Here is a 23,439-nt window from a genome sequence, read left to right on the forward strand (position 1 = left end):
TTTTGTATACTTGTATTTTACTTCCTTGAGGTGTCAAAATAAAGAATTCTTGTTTGATTAATCTGTGCAGTATCTTCCATTTGGAGCGTTATACCTCTGTGCAGAAATGGAGCTTCTATATAAAGTGAATTTTGCATAATTTCTTGAGATAGTTCCTCCCAGAGGTGCTTTTGAACTCTCGGGCAGAAGCCTGCTACTTGTAAGCTGCAACCAGTATGGGCTGCTTGTGAATTTTGATAACACCTGGACTAAATTAAAGTTAATACATTTTTAATAAAGGGATATGAGGCAGAACCACCAATTAGGAGGCCAACGTTGTGTTTCAGCAGATAAAATATTTAGACTGGGAGAATTGTGGGCTTGGTCTTCTTGAAAAAAGAGTTGGTGCCAAAAAGAAGAGTTCCTGAAAAAATGGAGTCTTGGAAGGAGGAAGGGCCCAGAAAGAAGATGAAGGTACCAGCTGGAGGAAAGCTCCTGGAAGTGGGGGAAGGTCCAGGGGATCATGGAAACGAATGCCAGGGGATGCCCGGAGGGCCTGACCTGTAATGCCCAAGGCTGGTAACTGCGAGCAGCTGCACCGCACAGAACCACCACAACTTTCTGCTCCACCTTCACAGACCTGCAATGATCTCGCTGCTGGGAAGCTGAGACCTAGGTGATGCACCTGGGAGAAAGCCAGTGAGTGAGTATGAAATAAGAAGGTAAAAGCTCTGTTCTCGTTAGTTCTAAAATAAACCCCAGTATCCAGATCCACTAGAGGTTGCCATTTACTTCTCTCATCCGTGACACCTAGAAGGGTGCTTCCCATCTTCTAAGTTACCTTTTTTATGGAAAGAGTGCATTGGTTTTTCGTAATACCAAATTCAGGTACAGGAAATCTAGTAGTAACATTAGCAGTGGAATTACCAACATCTACCTGTGCAGAAAGTGTTTCCAGTAGTACAGAAGATGAAGTAAACAAGTTGTCTGTATTTTCAGAGAAATTAGTTTTGAGCTACTAGCATAGTTTAAGGAATGGCTTTAATAGCTAGGATAGCAGGAAAGTGTTAACCGGTTCACATTTTGGCTCAAAACCAAAAGAACAATAAGGTCAAAAGGGAGTGAAAAGAGCGAACGGGATGTAGACAAGGTATTTTTCAAATCTTGAGTTGCATGAAAATCATTGTATGTATTAGAGCAATTCAGTAAATGAATACAATTCTAGTCATTCTAAACTGGTTTTGTTTCCCTATTTGCCATTATGAAAAGTAATAGATACTCAGAGGATTTGACTTCATAAAAATAGTCATTGATCTCCTTAAAAATGAGGATGTACGGAATGGTGTTGAAACAGGGCATGCTTTCTAAAACATCAAAAGATTTGCGTAAACATCTATAAAACATCTTGTAAAATAAAATTTATGCCAAGCTGAGATTCCTAACGTACACTGTACCTGTGTTGTGTGATGTGTTCTTACCCTGTCTTCAGGGTATGAGAATTCTTCACGACATCACAACACTAAATTACTAAGTTAGGAGAAGGACATGCAAGAAAAGAAGATATTGTTATGTAATAAATAGATCATCTTCATTACATGGTGATTATGCCATTGGCGTATGCATACAGAAAACAGTTTCTTTTAAAGGAAAGGAATGGAACAAGAAACTCCAGAGAAGTTATCGTCAACCGTTGTCCCAGGTCAGCAGCCTCGGTGAGGCTGTTTCACTAGGCTTGCGTAGTAAGGCTTGCATACTAGGTCCTACTCAATGTGATTTGGCCTAGTGTTGCCGCTTTTGCCATTTCTACCTGTAGAATTGTCTCTTGTGAAGGTTTGGTATTCTTTTGTTTCCGTTCATCTGCATTTGGTACCTTGTTTGTGGTCACTGTTATGTATAACTTAGTCTCCGGACCGTAGTTTTGCGTAAACCGTTACACCCGCGTGCGCAAATTCTTAAGATGACATCTTCTGTGTAATTCACTACGTCTTTCAAAGAGCTCCGAGTTGTATTCAGACTTCCTTAACTTAAAAGAAATAACTAGAATAGCTGTATTTTAGGCTGTGGAGGTTGTTTTTTTTTTTTTACTTTTTTTTCCTTTGTCACTCCTAAAAGTTCTGATTTTTCAGCTGTAAAATAGGGAGAAACAGTGACACCTCTCATAGAAACCGTGTTTTGACAAAGGTGAGCATCATGCTGCATTGAGAAAATATTTAGATTTGGATCTGTTATGTACAGGTTGTAAAGAAAAATGCAAACTAGCTAGCTGTTAGTATTCGGTCACTTGTAAAGTCACTTAAAGCGTGAGGGGAAAAGGTCACACTGAGCATAGGCTTAACTTCTAAATTGATTTTGCATAGAAATAAACAGTGAAGGGATGTTATAAACTGCCACTGCCTCTAGCAGCTCTGTGGCTTGGCTGTTCCTCCTGCCCAGCCCAGAAACCCCATGCTTTCCATCCCAGCCTGATTTTTCCATTTGCAGGTTCAAACAGTAGCAAGGCTGAGTGTGCGTCTTGGACATCCGACAGACGTACGGAGGACACCGATGTGGCCAGCTACACAGACTGCAACAGATAAGGCACTGCCTTCAGCAGCACCTAGCTTCAGCACTACCAAGACTCAAAGCATAAATACAGACGGCCACCTCCCCTTTCTCCTCTTTGCCTGGTAAGGATCAAAGTTCAGTAGTGAAAGCACGCGCAACCCCACTCTCTAGATTCACAAGCACATTCATGCATCCATGAGAGCGTGGCCCCTCTGTCTCTCCCATACCCCTGCCCAAATCTTGGGCCTTCTTATCTGCTCCATGGGTCTGCTACCTGCTGGCTAATCCAGCTTGATGCTTGCTAGCGAACCGGTGCCCTCACATGCTAATCCCACAGGCACCCCACCCTCATGGGTCCTGCTGACTACCAACATGACCCCTCTGCCTACCTAATACCCCTGACCAGACCCATGGCCTCCTACTTGCTGGTTAGTCCAGGCTGAAGTTTGCCACCAAATTACATGCACGCATCCCAGGTTTGGGGAAGATACAGCCACTCCGCCCCACAGCTGGCACCTGACGCAAGGGCTGTGACCCCCGGTGCTGCTCCAGCTGCTGGTGCTGAGCCCCTGCCTCGCCTCACTCATGCTGGTCCACTCGGCAGCTGCGCCCAGGACACACGCTGGTCCCATCCTAGAGGCTGGAGCAGACACTCGCCCACTCCTGTTGCTGACACCACAGGCCTGGGGTGCCTACACCCCTGGTCTGACTCCCGTTGCTAGAACCAAGTCCCCTCACACCTGTAGCTAGTACTCTGGGCACCCAGTGAAGTGATCTGGAGAGCTATGGCTGCTCCAGCTACTGATGCTGAGACTCCAGCTGCTGGTACCACAGTCCCAGAGCCCCTAGACCCCTGGTCTGACTGTAGTTGTTGACCCCAAATTCACTCACACCAGTATCACCAGTTGCTGGCACCTCATCCTTACAGCACTCATGTACATGGGATAGTGAGATTACATGGAAAGATAGTTAAGAAAGGATTTAATAAGAAGATAGGACAGACTCTGGTGATCAGGAGCAGCACTCAGACAGGCACACTGACCAGCCTTGCTTTTCGCAAATCCAGCCCCGTTCCATCTATTCCCCATTTGTTCCTCCCCAACCCTTTTCCTTCACAAGTTTTGCATAGTCCCACAGACCCCGTTCAAATATCTCAAATTCTTATGTTCCTCTTGTTTCCCCCTTATTAGTTACAAAGTCCAGGCTGGCCCTCTCCAAAGCTGTGCCTGTAGTTTCTTAATGGCCCATCAAAGAGTGAGTGGAGACATTTGGTCTTTTGCATCCTCTCTGTTATCCCTTGTCTCTCAGGTCTGAGTCTCTGCGTGGTTTTGTTTGCGGCTTCCCTCTTCCTTTACCTAATCACCTTCTGCATTGAAAAGGTCCTTGACTGGATAACCTTAATAAAGGAGATGCTTTCACCTTTCACATGCCCTTACATAACCCATCTTTATTTAGTGGAAGAAACAGCTTAGGAAGTCATGATGTTGCCCTAAGTAACTGTCTGCTTTGCCTCGATATATACAGAATGTATCAATTTCCCTGATTGAAAAGCTTTACAGATAACAGAGGAAAAAACCAGTAGGTGTCTGTGAAAATAGCTGTGGCCTGTATTATGGTAGTGTGCCTGTACTGGGCACTGGTGAGGCCGCCCCTCGAATGCTGTGCTCAGCGCTGGGCCCCGCACCCCAAGGCGGCCATGGAGGGGCTGGAGCGTGGCCAGAGCAGGGCAGCGAGGCTGGGGCAGGGGCTGGAGCACAAGGCTGGGGAGGAGCGGCTGGGGGAGCTGGGGGGGCTCAGCCTGGAGAAGAGGAGGCTGAGGGGAGCCCTCATCGCTCTCTGCAACGGCCTGAAAGGAGGCTGGAGCCGGGGGGGTTGGTCTCTTCTCCCCAGGAACAAGCGATGGGACGAGAGGGAACGGCCTCAAGCTGCGCCAGGGCAGGATTGGGTTGGGTATTAGGAAAAACTTCACTGAAAGGGTAGTCAGGCATTGGAACAGGCTGCCCAGGGCAGGGGCTGAGTCTCCATCCCTGGAAGTATTTATAAGATGGGTCGATGTGGTGCTTGAGGGCATGGTTTAGTGGTGGACTTGGCAGTGATAGGTTAATGGTTGGACTCGATGATCTTAAGGGTCTTTTCCAACCTTAACGATTCTATGATTCTATGATCTACTCCATTCCCTTCAGACCTCTGGGCTGGCTGCTGCCTCAGGATACAGAAGACTAGCTACAACTCAGCTGAGGACGTAGCAGTTACCATGGCTGCTCAGTGCCCTGTTTCTCGAGGTAGTAGCTCAGAGCAGCACCCTGATTTTGCCCTTTCTACCCTATTAATCCCTCCCTGCTTTTCTTGTGGCAAAGGCCAGAACACACAGAAGGGCAGGAAGCAGGACCTCCCTACTTTGCACACCTACTGATGTTCCAGGATCCTCAGCATCCCACAAACCCTTCCTGACTGTGCTGTTGAGCAGCTTTGACTGGTTTTAGGTATAACGAATTGGCTTAATCATAGCTTTTTTGTTGTCTTCTATATTCCCATGTCATTTCTAGTCAGAGATTAAGAAAAAAAACCCAACATTAACACAAGAGGAAAATATGAGATCCTTTTAAGGTAGTCCTCAGGAATGGAATGACAGATATTTAGATGTTAGAATATGCATTCTTTTGGTGTATCTGTCTCACAAAATGTTTCAAAACTTGAAATTCACTTCTGAGGATGATGGGGAAAAATTAGAAAGAAAATGGAAAAAAGAATCATTAAGAGTTGAAACCTCATGAAGTCAACCTCCTGAAGTTCAACAAGTGCGGAGTCTTGCACCTGGGGAGGAGCAGCCTCATGCACCAACATATGCTGGGGGCCACCAGCTGGAAAGCAGTTTGGCAGAAAAGGTCATGGGGGACCTGGTGGACACCAAGTTGAACAGGAGCCAGCAATGTGCCTTTGTAGCAAAGAAGGCTAATGGTATCCTGGGCTGCATTAGGAGGAATGTTGCTTCTCCCAGGACCAGTTCCTCAGTCCCAGGTCAAGGGAGATGATCCTTCCCCTCTACTCAGCTCTGGTGAGGCTGCATCTGGAGTCCTGTGTCCAGTTCTGAGCTCCTCCATACAAGAGAGACATGGACATACTGGAGAGAGTCCAATGAAGAGCTGCTAAGATGATTAAGGTACTGGAGCATCTCTCCTATGAGCAAAAGCTGAGAGAGCTGGGACTGTTCGGGCTGGAGAAGAGAAGGCTCAGGGGGATCTTATCAGTGTACATTAACACCTGAAGAGAGGGTGCAAAGAGGACAGAGCCAGGCTCTTCTCACTGGTGCCCAATGACAGGACAAGAGGCAATGGACACAAACTGGAACACAGGAGGCTCCCTCTGAACACCAGGAAACACAATTTTACTCTGAGGGTGACTGAGTGCTGGAGGAGGTTGCCCAGAGAGGTTGCAGAGTTTCCATTCTTGGAGATACTCAAAAGCTGTCTGGACATGGTCTTAGGCAACTGGCTGTAGGTCACCCTGCTTGAGCAGGGGGGAGTTAGACCAGATGGCCTCCAGGGTTCCCTTCCAACCTCAACCATTCTGTGATTCTGCATGAAAAAGATACTGAGTGTTGGTTATGCCAGTGGATGAAGGTTCATGAAGGTACAAAGACTGTGAGGAAGGCTGTTTATTTGTGGTGTGGTCTTGTGGCCAGGGAATAAGCAATAACGGGTATCCTTTAAGAAAAATCATGTTAAATGTGAGGACACCATATAATTTATATAAGGAATAGTCTTCCAAGGCCTGCTAGGAGAACTTGCCCTCTCAGATGCTGACACTTCACAAAGTTGTCCCTGAAACAGGTAGCAGGAATAATCCTGCTCAAGTTGCAGGATGGTTTTCTTGTCTCTAATTTTGGTAATTTTTTATTTCCGTCCTCTTCTTCCCTAGTATCTCTCCGTCATCAGCCCCCATTCTTCCTATGGTCCCACTGTTGACCCCTTCCAAATGCAGTGAAGAACGATACTGCCTGCGAGAGGAGAGGGAAACCTTACCTCCTGTTAATTTACTGAGCTGTCCTGGTGCCAGGACAGCAGAGAGATATTAAAGCAGGGAAGCGGCTGCTGTGTCCAAGCACAGACTGAACAGGAGGGGGCAGGGAGTCTCTGGTTACACTCTCCCTCTCTGTCTTTCCCTCACCAGTAACCTTCTCTCTCAGGGTGCTCTGTGGGATTTTAGCTGAAGCCTTGCGCCTGTTTCACTCCATGATTTTGCCGTGGAAAGCAGACGGGAAGACATTGCCCTGAACAACCCCTACTCCACAGGACGTTGTTTCTGGGGATATGACTGGGGATGGCTCTCCAACAAAAGCGTTCCGATACCAACAAACCCTGGTGAGTACAATACCTGCAGGAGGACAGAATGTTTCTTACACGATAGCTGTTCCCTTCTTTGTTTAAGGGGCTAAACACTGTCTTTGCCTGCAAATATCCTTCCCTGTTTGTGTTAGGAAGAACCTGTGAGAGTTCTGCCTGAGCACATGCCCCAGTAGTGTCTTCCTCTAAGGGAAAATGAGGCCATATTCTCCTTTTCTCAGTATGAAAATGGGAATTGTTCCTAATCCCCATGGGTGAAAAATTTACATCACTGAATTCACCAGCCAAGGAAAAAATGCTGGAGAGACTCAGGGCCGAGTCTGTAGGGACACGCAGTCCGCAGAGCTGTTTAGAAATGCAACTGCTGGTTGTGAATGGGTTTCCTTTTTCCAGACAACCACAGATAAGGCACCGAAACCTTTCCCTGCCCTTTGCTACAGCTCCCAGAAGATGTGGTTAGGATTCTGCCATGCTGGGTGTTAACGGGTGCTGTGAGAGCACAGAGCATGTTGCTCTGTGGCATCTTTTGGGCACATCCCATGGGGTCTTGCACTGCTTTGTTTTGTAGGTATTTGGAGGCAGGCTGTTGCCCCACTTTCTGCTTTAAGTACTTGAAGAGCTTACTGCCAACTAGGAGAACTAAGATTTATTGCATCTCATGCGTCCTCACACTTCTCTGGACAAGCTGAGGTAGCAGTTTGTACTGTATCTAAAAAGCCACTTCCTTTGGTAATTTGAAGTGAGGATTAGCATCATAGAGATCGCCTAAGGAACAGCACAAATGGAATCCCAACCTCTAAAAATGAATGGTGGCCTGTTTGTACCCGAGCATGCAAAGTTTTGGTAGCAGTGTTTGGAGACAAATAAGACTGTGTAGAGGCTGAGGAAAACATGAAATCTGATCTTCTTTGAGCTACTGTAAAGAAAGATGGAGAGACTCTTCACAGAAGCTAGAACACCTAGTTTACTAAGGGGAATGTATGGTTGCCTTTGGGAACAGGAACCTGAGGTGGAGACCAGGAGAGTAGCATTCAGTCCAACATTTTCTGCTGCTAAGCCCTGCTCTTGTGTATGACGTAGCGCCTTACAGACCAATGAAGAATTGTATGATCTTTAGTGTGACCATATAGCCCTTTATGACTGAAAGCTTGATTTCAAATCCAGACTTAGGTATTGAATGTAAATTTCTTAGTGATCCACATAGGTGCATCACAAGCACGTGCCCTCAGCTCAACAGTGTTTTACTAAGAACGCTATTTATCACTTATCAAGTATTAACATTGCTGAAGGAGCCAATCATTACAGTGGAAAGGCTGGATTATGAAATATTTCATCTCTGTTGGCCTGTCTTTCTGTAGTCCAGTACAAAAAAGTAGCATCCTCAGCGTCAAGATTGAGTAGCACCAACGCTAGAGCACTGAGATCGGGCCTAATATACGACATAATGGGATTGCAGTGGCCTGTTTGCACAGTATACAAACATGTAAGGTTTGTGGAGGGAGAGCAAGAGCTGAGTACTGAGATCAAAAATTCAAACCGAGTTGGTTTCTGAGTTGATCAAATTGCATGAGGTACTGAGCTGTAAGGAAATACTACAAAAGTGAACAAAAGCAGTGGTAAAGAAGAGAGCATGAGACAGCAAAAGATGCAGAAACAGTGAGTAGGCTACTTGGGGAAAATGGCTATATTTCTTCTGTAACTGTAACAAACTCATGAATCTCTAGAATTTTCAGTTTTAGATTCTTTAGTTTAGAACTAGACTAGTCAAGGTATTTAGACTAGTGACAGTTTTCTTGAGTGCATGTGCGAAGACAAAACTGGTATTAGATTTCTTGAGTTCAAAGAGCATAGTCTGTATAACTTGAGCTAAGGCAAGTCTTCTTTGACAAAACATTTGTACATTACTAAATAGGTATGCAGGAGAGAAAGCAAGACAATGTACTGCATGGTCTTCATTTATTCATAAATTTATCCCAAATATTTGCCACTGAGAGGTTTTTTTGGCTTCTGGACAGGACAGGATTGTGTAATAAATGGTAACTGTTTGATCCCTCAAGTGTCTGCATGGATAAACCCAAAACACTTAGTTCTTTAATTGAATTCAAGGCACCCACACCCCAGATAACCTTTATGATAAGGATGCAACTAGGCTACAACCTATTTCATTAAAGAGGTGGCTATAAATTTAGGAATTCTTCCAGAATGACCATATACTTCAGTCCTTAGGAATCACAGGCAGAGTAGCAGCTAGTTACTGAGAGCAGCTAGTTGGATTAGGTAGCAAGTGAACAAGGGACTGTAATTCTGGACGTAGGTCCCTCAAGTGGATCACAAATGCTTTTGGAACTTGAGCGTCTTAGCAAGTTACGCCTTAAAATGCTATCTTTCCTGTCAAGTATCATAATTACCGCTATCCACTCCATGTAGTGAGTCATGTTAGTTCTTTCTTGTTTAGTGAGTGAACAGTAGCAGACAGCACTTCGAAACTAATGCTGCTTACATCAGTTTTCATACATAAAGCAGTCACTGCTCTCTGGGCATGCTGGTCTGTAGCAAAAGGGGTAGGTCATCCCCTGGCTTCAAAGACTGTAGGAACGACTGCTGCTTTCCTCTGATTTAGAAAATCTACTGCAGCGTCACAGTCCAAAACCTAAGTAAGTCACTTATGAAGCCCTTATACCTTGGGATGAGGAGAGATGGTAGACTGCATAGTTGCTGGTCAGCCTTCAAGGTCACAAATCATCTACACGAGAGTGCTGATGAGTCAGCTGGCCATTTCTTGTCCTTCGATCCCTTCTGTGATTAAAGTATCTCTGCTTATTTATATAACATGGCCACTTTATTAAATTTTTTCCTCCTGGCTCAGTCTTTTGCCATTTCTCTCCCATATTCTTTTAGCCATTTCCTTTCCAGGTGTTCATGGCCTCTTTGTCACTTATGCTTTTACCATTCTCTTGTTATCCTCACATACCTTTTTCTCACCCTTGTCTTCTGCTGCGTCTCCTCAGTTTGTTTCTCTGCTGTTCCTGCTCTCAGTATATATGAAGCCAAGTGTTAGGTTTCACAGCTGTGTTTTTCTCTGCGCCTTCCTCACATCACTGCCATTGGATTCTGTTCTAAAAATATCCCATGTGACCCTTTCCCTGCGCTGTCCCAAGGCAGTGGGGGGATTCTCCACAGCCCCCGTCTCCTCTTTTTCTTTTTGAAGATGTTGTCAGTCATACAGAAAGTACTGTTAGAAGGCAGAAGAGACCTGGAGAACTGAGGTCATGAGAAAGATCACTTGTGCAGATTTCTATTGCTAATTCCAAAGCTGGAGAGGACAAAAGATGCAGATGAATACAGGGCCAAGCTCTACAGGGCAAGACATAGGCTGCTGACAATGACAACAGAAAAGAAAGGAAGGAATTCTTCAGTTTCTTGCTCTCTGATTAGAAGTGCAGGCATTTAGGAGCATCATCTCTTGCTATTAGGGAACAATTTTTAGCTTCTTATATTCAGTCTCTGGGGGGAGAGAGTCACCTCTTGGATGCTGGCAGTATTTGTTGGCTAACGGGCTGGCCTCTGCAGAAACTAACAGAGGTCCATTGCCCATCTTCCCATAAGTCAGACTGGAATTTAATATCTACTGAAGCTAAAGGCCTCCTACTCACTTATCCACCATATCCACCTTGCCGTCTGCTTCCCCTTGCTTTGGCATCTACTGACTCACTTCTATAGGCATATTTGAAGATCTGCATTTGTTTCTCTCCACGCTTCCCATTAGTGGGATCGCAGAACTAATGCCTTGTCAGAAATTTGCTGCAGAAATCAGTAATAGGGTCTCGTCCTGGCTGCATGGTACAAATGCCTGGGGAGTTGAAAGGCATTCCCCTGCAATGTACACACAGGAGTGCTCCTCTTCTGTAACCGTCAGCCAGTCACTGGGCAAACAGACCTCCTGCTTTTGTGCTGTGGGATTGTGCCTGGACTTTTCCTAGCTGAGGGATGGGCCAGTTTCAGAATCCCGGCGAGTAACAGCATGTTTCCAGGGCCACCCAGCATGCCAGGAGGAAGGCTGAGGAAAAGAAAAATGAGAACAGGCCTACTAACAACCAGCTTTTTCTTAAAGTAACATGGATTTTATTTTTAAGATTTTAGTAAGGTGGAATACACATGGCATTCATTGATGAGGAGCAGGTTAAAGGATGGTTTGAGTATAGATTTATTTCTCCAGAGTGCCAGGCCCTACAGACAAATCACGAGTTCATAGCTGCCCTATCCACTCTGTTTGCAAATAATTTATGTAAGAACCTCTTCCCCAAACAACAAAGTAGTGCTCTGTCCGTCACTGTGTGGGAGAGATGTTCAGAGCCGCCCTACCTGTTCAAAACATGGGGATAGGAAATTTTCATAGATTTTCCTGTGACCGTAAGCTCCAATGGGAGACCTAGCAGCTTCTTGAAGACATTCTCTCATTTCCAGTTTGTATTGCTAGCAGACCTGGTCTTCATAGTTCTATTAATAATCTGTCTGGCATTATTTTCTTTTTGTCTCTCTCAAAGTGAAAAAAAGAGAGTCACAGAAAGATTTAGATGGGAAGGGACCTCTGGCAGTATCCAGTCCAACCACGCTCAGGCATGACTTGCCCTTGTTGTAAGTCATGGCTGTTGTCTCTTGCATTTTCCCGGTGCCCCTTTGAGAAGAGCCTGGCTCCATCTTGTCTATACCCTTCCTCTGGGTAGTGGCAGACAGCAAATAGACCCCCCTCAGCCTCCTCTTCTCCAGGGTGAATAAACCCACCTCCTTCAGCCTCTCCACTCCACAACCCAGGCAAGACTTCGAAGGTGACACCCACAGCTGTGTACCAGTGCTGTTTATTACTGACCTAAATGCTTTGTCCATGGAGAAAGTTTGATTTAACTGTAACACGTGCATTAGAAACATCACTAAAGACTTTGCCTCCCACTTGGCACTACCTTTCCTGGCTGTTGCCCATGTTGTCCTTGTACCAAACCACTGGAGCAGTTGCAGCATCACAGGTGCAGGTTGCCTGCAGGAACCTTACCCTAGATGGCATGGTCCTAGCAAGGTGCTCCAAGGGGCTTTTTCTGCTACTTGCAGAAAAACATTTTTTTCACCCATTTCCAGCATCATTCAGGTACTGGGTTCTGTCATGAAGGTGTCTGGAATTGTATGTTTTAATATGTTATTTCCAAACAATCCGAGGTGTCCAGGTACAAAGTGGAGATCTCACACACCGGGAGCTAGCTGACTAGCAACGGTGGTGTCTCTCAGCACTGTAGTTGTCTATTCCTGAGAAAGCTGTCACAACTATAGCAGAGTAGCACAAAGAATATCTTGATACTTCCATGAGATTGCCCAGCTACATGTCCCTTACTTATAGTGCTATAAAATTTAAGCTTTTCCATGAATTGTCCAGACCTCCTGCCCAAGCAAATAAATGCCACGGGCTGGCAGCATGCTGATCAATCTAACCCTTGCCATTGATCTTGTGCTGTAAACAGTAAAATAACCTGCTTGTGTGTAAATGGCATAAGGGGGCATCCCATATTTTTTTGAAACCTAATAGGGTAGCTGCATGCTATAAGCTTTTTTTTTATGCGGACGAAGAAAGTACATCATTGTTTTGACAGCTGATACTTGCATGCTAATTTGGCAGTATAGCAGATTAAATTATTTCAGACAAGTTTTGGGCCGGGGAGACAGATAGACGATGTACTAGCATTCCTGGTATTTCAAAAAGTTAGACCTGTGGCTAGCAAAATTGTCAACAATAGTAGTAGAGGGGCAACCGGAATACAGAGGTTACTGCCCAAGCTGTGCAGCAGGTGGCATACAAAGTACAGTACATGAGAAATAATGCATCCATACAGAAATGTACAGTAAATACAAATCCTCAAGGTAAACTCAGCTACTGTTGTCAGTCTCCACAAAATCACAGCAAAGAACCTGGGCATGCTGGAGAGAAGCTGGCGGTAAACACTGCATAAAAATAAGTTATTTTGTGAATGCTTGCTTTAGTGAAGTTGCTGCTGAAGTTGCTGCTTTAGTATTGATAGAACAGCTTCCCCGTATCTGCATGATACAATGATAACTGTTAACTCGTCTTGTTAACACAGAGGGAGGACAGACACAGGCTATTAATGTTGGAGACTACCTTATCAGAACGTGCTTATTTAAAGTGTTTTCATTTATTAAGTGACTTAGAACTACTTGAGGAACCAGAATTCATTGCTGGTTATCTGCATGTGAAGGCATTCTATGCTTTTGTATTTGATAAGGGTGCAGGTCTCCACACTGCACATAGGAGTAGCAAAGAGATCCTCCACAAGTTGTTACTGCAACAGATGCTTCAATCTTTGGGCATTGCTACAGATATAGGCAGGGTTAAAGGATTTGCTCACGTTGTTAAAACTGAGCCATACATCTCTACAACAAATTCCTGCCTCCTGGTGAAGTAATTGATTCTTATGTGTCCTTAAAGGAACCAAGTGACTGTTGAGGTTGACAGTCATCCATTTCCACAAAATATTTATAAAAGGTCACGAATCAGGAATGTTTGCCTATCAGCTATTTGCATTGAGAGTAGATTCTAAAAGTACATAAGAATACAAAGCAACTTCACCGTATTTATCGCACAGTGCCAATGCAAGTGTGAGTGGCATGTACCCCTTTTCAAAGCAAGCCATTACCTGCAGCTCTAAAAACTCTGACAAATTCCATGCAGTATTCCATTCTTTTCTGATTTGATGATGTGAGGAAACACAGTGTTTAAGTACATCATTACCTTGTGGACCCTCAAGTTCGTTTCAGATTGAAGTTAGGCCAATTAGCCTTAATTGTGCATAGTCTAGCATACACATTCTTTGATCCTGTGTAAACTACTGTAGTGACGATGTATGTCCATAACCTGAGACTCGGAGCTACCCAAAGTTCTCCTGGGACACTGAAGAGAACAGAATTTGCCTGAAGATCACTCACAGAAGCTGACAAAATATTTCACTGTTAAAAAGAAATTACTGCTTTTAACTGCTACAGAAAAATGACTATCCATGTTTGAGTATGTAGTCAGCCTAGGTACAGACCACAGTCCTGCAAAGAGACTTAAGAATTAGATGAGGCTTTCTTCAGACAACTGAAGGAGCCTCATGTTCACAGTCCCTGGAAGCAATCTGCTGGAGCAACAGCACAGCAGGCCACAAGCCATCCAGGAACTTTCTGGAGTGCATTGACAACAAGGTCTTAACACAGATAATCAAGGAGACGGCAAGGGGAGGTGGTCTGCTGGCCCTGATACTTCCAAACAAGGAAGGACTGGCTGGGGGTGTGAAGGTCTGAGACAACCTCAGGATCTGAGGAAGGAGAAGGGCTAGAAACAAGATCACAATCCCTGAGTTCAGGAGAGTAGTCCTTGGCTCTTCAGGGATCCGCTTGGAAGAATCCCATGGGATATGGCCCTGAATAGAAGAAGGGTCCAAGAGAGCTGGTTGATGTACAGGAATCATCTCCTCCAAGCTCAGGAATGATCCATCCTGATGAGCAGGCGATCGAGCAGAGGCAGCAGGAGGCCTGCATGAATGAACAAGGAGCTCCTGACTAAACTCAGACATAAAAAAGTGTCGGCAGGGTCATGTGACCTGGGGGGAATACAGAAACACTGGCCAAGTGTGCAAGGATGAGGTCAAGAAAGCCAAAGCTCCTCTGGTAAGGGACATGAAGGGCAACAAGAATGGCTTCTACAGATATATCAGCAGCAAAATGAAGGTGATGGAAAATGTGGGCCCTCTGCTAAAGGGGCAGAGGACCAGGTGACAAAGAGCAAGGACCCTCATTCGAAGAGGAGGAGGTCAGGGAACATTTAAACAAACTGGACATACACAAGTCTGTGGAAACTGATGGGATGCACCCACAAGTGCTGAGGGAGTGGGTCAATTTCGTTGCAAGGCCACTCTCAAATTTCTTTCAAAGGTCACGGGGATTGGGAGCGGTTACTGAGGACTGGAAGAAAACAAATGTCACTCATATCTTCAAAAAGGGCAAGAAGTCCAGCAAACTGCAGGCTGGTCCGCCTCACCTCAATCCGCAGAAAGGTGATGGAGCAACTCATCTTGGGAACCATTTTCAGACACATGAAGGACAAGAAGGTGATTGGGAGTGGCCAGCATGGATTTATGAAGGGAAAAATCACGCTTAACCAATCTGATAGCTTTCTGCAATCATATGACAGCTTGATGGATAAAGGGAGAGCAGTGGATTTTGTTTATCTTTACTTTAGACACTTTGCTTTTGACACTGTCTCCCACAACGTCTTCATAGCAAGCTGATTAAGTACAGGCTGTACTTAAGTGTACTTAAGACAAGTGGAGCTCGAAGTGGATTAAAAACTGGCTGAACTGCAGGGCTTAGAAGGTTGTGATCAGCAGCACAAAGGCCAGCTGGAGGCCAGTCATTAGCGGTATACCCCAAGGGTCGATACTGGATCCAATACTGTTTAACCTCTTCATTAATTATATAGATGATGAAACTAAGTAAACTTTCAGCAAATTTGCAGATAATACAAAACTGGGATGAGTAGTTGATACACCAGAGGGTTGCACTGCCAGTCAGAGGGACCTTGACAGGTTGGAGGAATGGGCAGAGAAGAACTTCAGGAAGTTGAACAAAGGGAAAGGTAGAGTCCTGCACCCCGGGAGGAATAATCCAATGCACCAGTACATGCTGCGGACTGGTTGGAAAGCAGCTTGGCAGAAAAGGGCCTGGGGGTCCTGACAGACACCAAGTTGAACATGAGTCAGCAGCGTACCCTTGCTGCAAAGGCGGCTAATGGTAACCTGGGCTGCAGGAAGAGGAGTGCTGCCAGTAGGTTGTGGGAGGTGATCCTTCCACTCCACTTAGCTGCGGTGAGGCCACATCTGGAGTCCTGTGTCCAGTTCTGAGCTCCCCAGTTCAAAAGACATATGCAGCTACTGGAGGGAGTTCTGCGAAAGGCCACAAAGATGATGAAGGGACTGGAGCATCTCTCATAGGAGGAAAGGCTGAGAGAGCTGGGACTGTTTAAAGAGAAGGCTCAGGGGGGATCTTGTCATCTGATGGGAGACTGAAGATGATGAAGCCAGGCTCTTCTCAGTGGTGCGCAGTGACAGGACAAGATGGAATGGGCACAGACTGAAACACAGGAAATTCTGTCTGAACGTAAGGAAAGAGTTTTTCTGCTGTGATTGAGCACTAGCACAGGTTGCCTGGAGAGGTTGTAGAATTTGCATCCTAGTATTTGCATAGACCAGGGCAACCTGCTCCAGTTGACACTGCTTGAGCATGGTATTAGACGAGACAGCAGGTGTCTCATCCAAAGCTCAAGTATTCTGTCGTTCTGTAATCAGAGGAACAGCAGTGCAAGATACCTACTGATCAACAAGATTATTGTCTTCTAAATATGACCCAGAATGTATTTTTGATTTGTCATCTGTAACGAACTCTCTTATCTACCCTTATTTTTAAAGGACTCACAGAAAACTGGCGTTTACTTCTATTGCAGAAAAGCAAATTAAAACTCTTTGCCTGCATCTAAATTCCAAGAAATTGTGACTTTAATAGAACAACATGCATGTTGTCTGACCAACAATTTTCTTTGGTTCTGAACCCACTGTCTACTGCCCAACATACAGCAAAACAAACCTTCTCAGTTCACTCTCTCCATATCACTCATGTTTTTATTCATGTCCAGCCCTCGTTGCCCTCTCCAGCCTGGGAGGTTCAAGTCTGCTTAGCTGTTGCTCATACAGAAGCTATTCTGTAATTCTGACCATCCTCTGAAGCTCTTCCAGTTCTACCATATTCTTTTTGAGACTGGGGGAAACAGAAATGCAAATATTACTCAAGATGTAGTTGCACATTGCATTTTATCTAGTCTTATTTTCCTGTCTCTTAACTCATGGTTTTAAAAAAATACTGAGGGAGTCATTATTATGACCATTCTCTTTAACCCCAAGACCTTATCCTTAAATAAAAGTCAGCTTAAATAGTAACGGACGATTCTTGTGTATGCAAAGCTAGAACATCTGTTCCTCCTCATTTTATGTTTATTGTGACTGTTTCATCTGTCATTTTATTGCTCGGTCATCCTGTTAAGGTCCTTATACAATTCCTCAGTCAGCCTTTGTTTTTACTCCTCTGAATAACTTACCAACAAACTGTGAGCCCTTTTCCAGACCAGAGAGGTATTTGATATTACACTGCTTGGCATCGAGTTTATTATCGGCGGTAGAGGACAACGCACTGAGTGTAAGCTGCTTTTAGTTCCTATTCCATATAGAAAGAAGAAACAGCCAGTGTGGTGTAGGAACTTCATTCCAGAGGTACATGAAAATCTTTCTGTTGGGAAGATTAAGCAAGGGCTAAGTGAAGTTCTCCTCTTGCCTAAACATGTGTTTTAATACTTCATGTGAGGGTGTACATCGTAGCCGAGATGATATATTGACTGCCACATGTAGCAGCTTCTTACTTAAATGCTGCTTCCCTGACCTATGGTGAACTCATTCAGAGCACGACACTGAGCAGTTAAGCGCATAAAGACATGAATGTTTTTCCATCAGTTTACCTTTCACAAGGCTAAGGGCAGACATATCGGAGCTGGTGCAAGGCAGGGAATGTGACAGTCTTTCTTTGTGCCGCTCACAATTTTGAGGCAGCTGTGAAGGCCAACACTGAAAAATCCTGAATTACTGTGTGCTCTCTCTTCTTTAACCCAGCCTCTTCTCTATGTTTCAAAAGCAGTCTGAACTACTCTTACCCCATGATCCCTAAAGAGTTGGTTTGGGTTTTTTTTGGGTTTTGTTTTTTTTTTTTTTAACTGCCCTTATACCAAAAGATAAAAGACCAGACTTCAGACTTTGTCTGGAAAAGTGGAATAAGGGAGACTGAGAAGTTCAAGGTCTGATACGTTACCGGCTTTTGATTAGGCAGGTGCACAGTGTGAGAGGCAGCCTGTTCTGCGCAGGGCTCGGGTAGCGTGGCCTATTCCAGCTTCCACTGCAAGCCCACAGAAAGAGAGAGTCAGAATATCTGCAAGTAGTCCTTCCCCATCATACTTTTCATTCTCCATTCAGTTCTCACCTTGAGCTACCCCACATCACCCTTATTCTTTACTGTTACTGTTCCATCACTGTGAGAAACTGCTCGAGTGCTACATAGGCTACCCATGGGTATAACCACGTTAAAGAAACACCACCCCTGAAGCATGAATTGCAATGGTTTAAACTTATGAGTCTGCCCAAAGTGCCCTACTGGGTCAACCCTCGTGAGCTCTGCCCCACTCCTTCATCTCAGCAGCATCTTAGGGAGCAGAACCCCAGGGGTTGGACAAGTACTGAATTGACCTTTTCCTTCAAAAGTGCCAGTCCTGGGAAGGAAAGCGGGGGAATTCATATATCCTCAGTTGGTAGCAAGAGACTCACCCAGTATAGCTTGCTTATTGTTTCTTGATGTGCTGTTTCTTCCAGTCTTGTTCATTTTATATTCTACTCAGCCACCTAACTCTTGATACCTTATAGAACCGGGTATACTTATAGCAAGTACATAGTATAATGTTAGTATAATGTATTAGCAAAACACCCTAAGATACGCTGGCACACCCTTTCCAAATCCTTCCATAAGGATTTTTGACTCTTTTGGAACATCTAGTTGTTTCCACTTCCAACACAACCCCTTTTTACGAGTGTAGGCTTCTCTCTCCTTCTCCCCACTTTCCCAGACCAGTGTTTGGGTTTGTAGTAAATGGATCTTGCCGAAAGAGAAAGAGGAATCATCAGCTGATGACATTTTGCCACTGAATGTGGAGGACTGTGGGACTGACGCAACTGATTCCACAACAGTATATCAGCTGACTGTTTATGCTTTTACAATATAATATAATATGAAGTTTTACAATATAAGTGAAGTTTTACAATATAATATAATATGATCTAATGGCAGGTAGCTGTGAAAAGGGACAGACATATTTTCTTCCCTCTATTCTTGGACATGCTTTCCTACTGCCCCTGTCATGATGGATCTAATGGCCATTGACTGCAATGTTAAATTAGCGCGGGCCATTGACTGAACAGAAATCTAACCCATCAAAACAATTGGTTTTCCATCAACCCAGCTTGGTCACCTCTCAGTCACATGGCTGCTCAAACCCCATCAAAGGAAGAGAAAATTGGCAATACAGCTTCTTGCTACGGACTGTTGTAAAGAGTGACCTCGTACAGGAGGGACAGACCAGCTGCAGGAATCAGGCTTCTGATGCTGAACATTAAGAAGGTTATCAGCACACTTTCGGACTGAAGATTTAGGAGAAGATAACAAGTGCAAAAGCATATTTTCTTCAGGTCATTTCTATGAAGGATAGTAAAGTTACAAAAATTCTGTATCCTCAAGTGCAGGGCAGATCAGAGTCTGTGAACAATCAAATTAGACACAGAAAGCAAATATGGTTCAACCTGAATAGAGTACCAAAACAAGAACCAAAGTAGTGGTACACATGCAAATGCTAGAATTATGAAAAATAACACGTTATGAAAAATAACACGTAGGACCAGTCTCTTGTCCTAACAGGAGATACACCAGGCATATTAAAAACTTTGTGGCAGACAATCAATGGGAAATTGTAATACCAGAATACAAAATACGCAGAAAGATAAAGTAAGCCAGACTAGTGATAGAGTAGTACAATATGCTAGTGACAACCTGAATCAAAATAATGAACTCAGCATCAGAACAGGTTGACATTTCAGACCTAAATGGAAAGTGTATTGTGTTGGATCTGCATCACCACCTTCTGAACCTAGATTGCAGCACTGTGGTATGTTGATTGAAATCAAAGAGCCAGCTAGCGCAGAAACTGCAGTAGTAACAAAAAACTGCAATGACCCCCATATAGGCTGGGCAAATGTCACATTGGGATGTGAAGTAGGTGCAATCGGTGATTGTGGAATAGTCAGCTAGGAAGCTCACAAAAGGTTGTGATGTGCTAAACAATTGTGCTAAACAATTCAACTTCTTAGTTGAAACCCCTACTTCATAGTGACCACAATGTGCTTGGAGTCACTACCCCTGTGGAAGCAACAAAGGTCAAAAAATCCATTAGAATGGATCAAACAGAAAACCACATAAAAATGAAGGAGCCTTTTAATCAATTAAGAGACGTGACCAAAAAAATGAAACCTTTCCAGAAGATGGTTGTCTGGGAAGGACAACAGTCAGTGTCAGAGGCTGGCTGTGAGAGGCTCCAGTGGAAGATGCAGATTTTTTCTAGTCAGGAGTGGCTCAGCCGGATCTCTTCCACTTGGATATAGGTGAAAGAACTACTATTACCTGGTTGGAGGTGGTACCAGGTGTCCTTTAGGGAGTGCTGACCTCCTGCCTTCCCAATGATATCTGCCTCTTATTTCCAATGCAGCTCTGTGAGCAGGGCAGAAGCAAAATTCACAGCCAGGGCCAGACACTCCTGTGGACTGATACTGCTGAGGAAGGCATTCTGATAAAAATGACATTGCAGACCTGGTATCAGAACACAGATGTTAAAGATGTTAATGCACTTCCAAGCAGATCTGAATGTGCAGCAGCTGATTTAGTACAACGATCATGTTCTCCAGCATTCAAGATTGTAGGTCAAGAGAGGACGCGGTTGTAATGATCAGTGCGGAAAAACTCAGTATGAAATTGTACAGATGATAGACATGTCTGTCCAAGGGGTCTTGCCACAAAGTACAGTTAGATTGCCAAGGTGAAGGTCTGCTGCAAGAACACAATGGAGAACCCTCCTGCCCGAAACAAGGAGAGTACGCCGGCCCTACAGAGACTCTCCTTCCATCCTGTGGGGTTTAATGATGGGATTTTGAGTTGTTTCACTTGGAGGGAGAGAGAAGGGGGGTGAGAAACCTGCTGGCCAACAGTGGTGGTGCCAGTGACACCAGCAGTGTATACCAGCAAGTTCTGTAGCCAGAGCTGTGGTCCCCGTGGTACAGGGAAGCACTCTGCCCCCTGGGTCCCCTTCCCTCCTTGAACAGGGCCCTCACTGATGAAGATGGGGTTGTAATCTGCCATGGCAAGGGTCAGCTGCATCTTCTTCCCAGAACAATGAGTCTTCAGCAGGTGGCACAGCTTGTCCCTCAGCATGCTGGGTCTGAGGAGCCTGCAGACTTGTGTGAGCCCAGGGTCCTCGTAGTGCTCAAAACCCTGTGGACTGGGACATTTCTGTCCCTCTACTGCTAAATGAAGGTCCCCAGCCCAGCCCAACCCAGCCCAGCCAGTGCAGCTGGCAGAGAGCAACGACTCTCCCCCTGATGCAAGGCCAAGCAACAGAGGGAGTGGGATTTGAAAAATTTCACAAGGACCATCTCCGCTTTTTTTTTTGTTTTCTGACTAATCCCTATCAAAGTATGCTATAGACATAATACTACTTGTTGAATAGAATATGACTCTGATAGAGATAGGCAAAAATTGAGTTACACCCCAGATCAAGGGCAGTGTCTGAACAAGATACCACAAATACTTTCAGTGATTTTTGCTGACTCTGAACACCAAATAATGCACATGAGCAAAACTGTGAGCAATCTTATTAAACACACAAACATGGCATCCAAAAATCAGTAATTTCTCATAAACAATCTGAGTTAGCAGCTTCTAGAACTTATTTCAGCTCTCAAGTTAAATGAAAGTTAGAATAGTTCTCATCATTTGTCCTCTGCACCTTCTTTTTCATTTGCCCGTTATTCCTCCACCACTCCTGACTTTGGTCAATGCCTTCTAATGTCGATCTACAGCCAGTCACTGGATTCCTGTTCAGGTTTAACATTTTCAGATGGCATGGGCATTAAATGTCAGCCCTGGGACACAATGCCATTTGTGGGGCACTTCCTGCACTTTCTTCTGCTGGCTTATCTTGTCCTGGGCTTGAAATACTAGGCTACCTCTCTCTGACATCTGGAGATTGTTGCTCCCTCATGGCCCTGGGGTACTTTTTGCACCCTTTCCCCTTGTGACAGTCAAAATTGGCTCTTGCTGGTAAGTATACAGCAGTTTTAGTTTGATGAGTTCCACAGGGAAAAGTCTTTCTGTAGCCTTCATGCCAAAGTGTAACCCAGTACTTCAACCTGGATGCACTTGCTTGATGCAGTTGTTGCCTTCCCCCAACACTTGCCTACAAGTCAAAGCAGGGGGCTGATAAAAGAGGGAGGGAGTCCAGTGAACGTCATGCTGACTGTCACTAGCATCCCTGTATCAGCAGCCAGTGATAACAGGAAAGGTTATTGCCACAGGGGAATTGCTTTGCCCTCATTTGTGAGTAATTTATTTTGCTGGCTGCCAAAAGAACTACTATCTTCCCTCTGTTTGCCTTCACCTTTATCTCATATTACTACCAGGGGTTGTTTTATGGGAAACAGGCAAAACCCCTGCTGTGCAGGAGGGTTAGGTGGTTTTGTATGGGTATCTGCATTTGGATGGGGGAAGGACAAGGAAAACAGGAAGATTAGTCAAAACTGCACAAGATTTACTAGTATAACTTTGACAGTAAATAAGGTATTTAAAAAAATCTTTAATGGCAGTGATAACATGTCTGTGCTACAACTTTTATATTGACATCATTTATCTCAGGTGAGACAGGACAGGACACAGGTCAGCAACTAGTACTTGGCAACCATGGAGTTCATATAAGTAGTTTATAGCATTTGCTGTAATAATAGTGAAAGTCTGAAATGTAAGCAAGACCCAAGTGTTACTGAGAAGAGGTTGATGGATGCTTATGTCTCTGCTGCAGTCAGAAAAGACAGTCACTCTCCTCATTTCTAGGTGTGTTCCTGACCCCTTCTTTTCTAACATTCATGTGGCCATGCATCAGCTGGAATGGAGAGCTGAGCTGGCTGAAAATTAATTTTTTGTTGCATCAAGCTTCTTGATCACTAGTTCCAGTACCTAACAAATTAGGACTGTCCTTTTCAACCAGTGTGCTCCTTGAGTCCCCTAAACCAGTAGTGTGATCACCCTCTTAGAGAGATCAATAGATTCTAGGGCCTCAGAGAAGTGACTTTTCAAGCATTTGAAAGGTGAACATGTATCAGGAAAATGAAATAAATTATTTCTTTCCTTGCATACCTCTAATCCTAGCCACGGTCTCCTGGAGATATCTATCCATAATCAAGGTCCCTTCTTCTTGCCCAACTCCAGCTCAAGCATACCCCTAACATGTCCTTGAAACCTTCCCTTTTCATCTCAGTCCAAATATTGGCTTCATGAGCCAATCCTCCTCCTAAACTTTTCAACTATGACCACATTTTTTCCTAGTTGGCCATGGCTTATATAAGAGGCAGCATTCTTCTCTTGAAATTAGCCAAGTCCAATACAAACCAGGAGCCCTAGCACAGCCTGTGCCAGCCCAGTTCTACACAGCGCATCGCTGCATTTTCTTTCCACGCTTATGATGTCAGTCATGCTGCTGTGTAATTGCATGATTGACAGATTGAAGGTGCAATTATTAATTTTACCTGTGCAACAAGCGATCTACAGGGAGGAGGGGAAGAAAGGCGCAAAT

This window comes from Platalea leucorodia (assembly GCF_965183815.1).
Source record: "Platalea leucorodia genome assembly, chromosome: 2".
NCBI lineage: Eukaryota > Metazoa > Chordata > Aves > Pelecaniformes > Threskiornithidae > Platalea > Platalea leucorodia.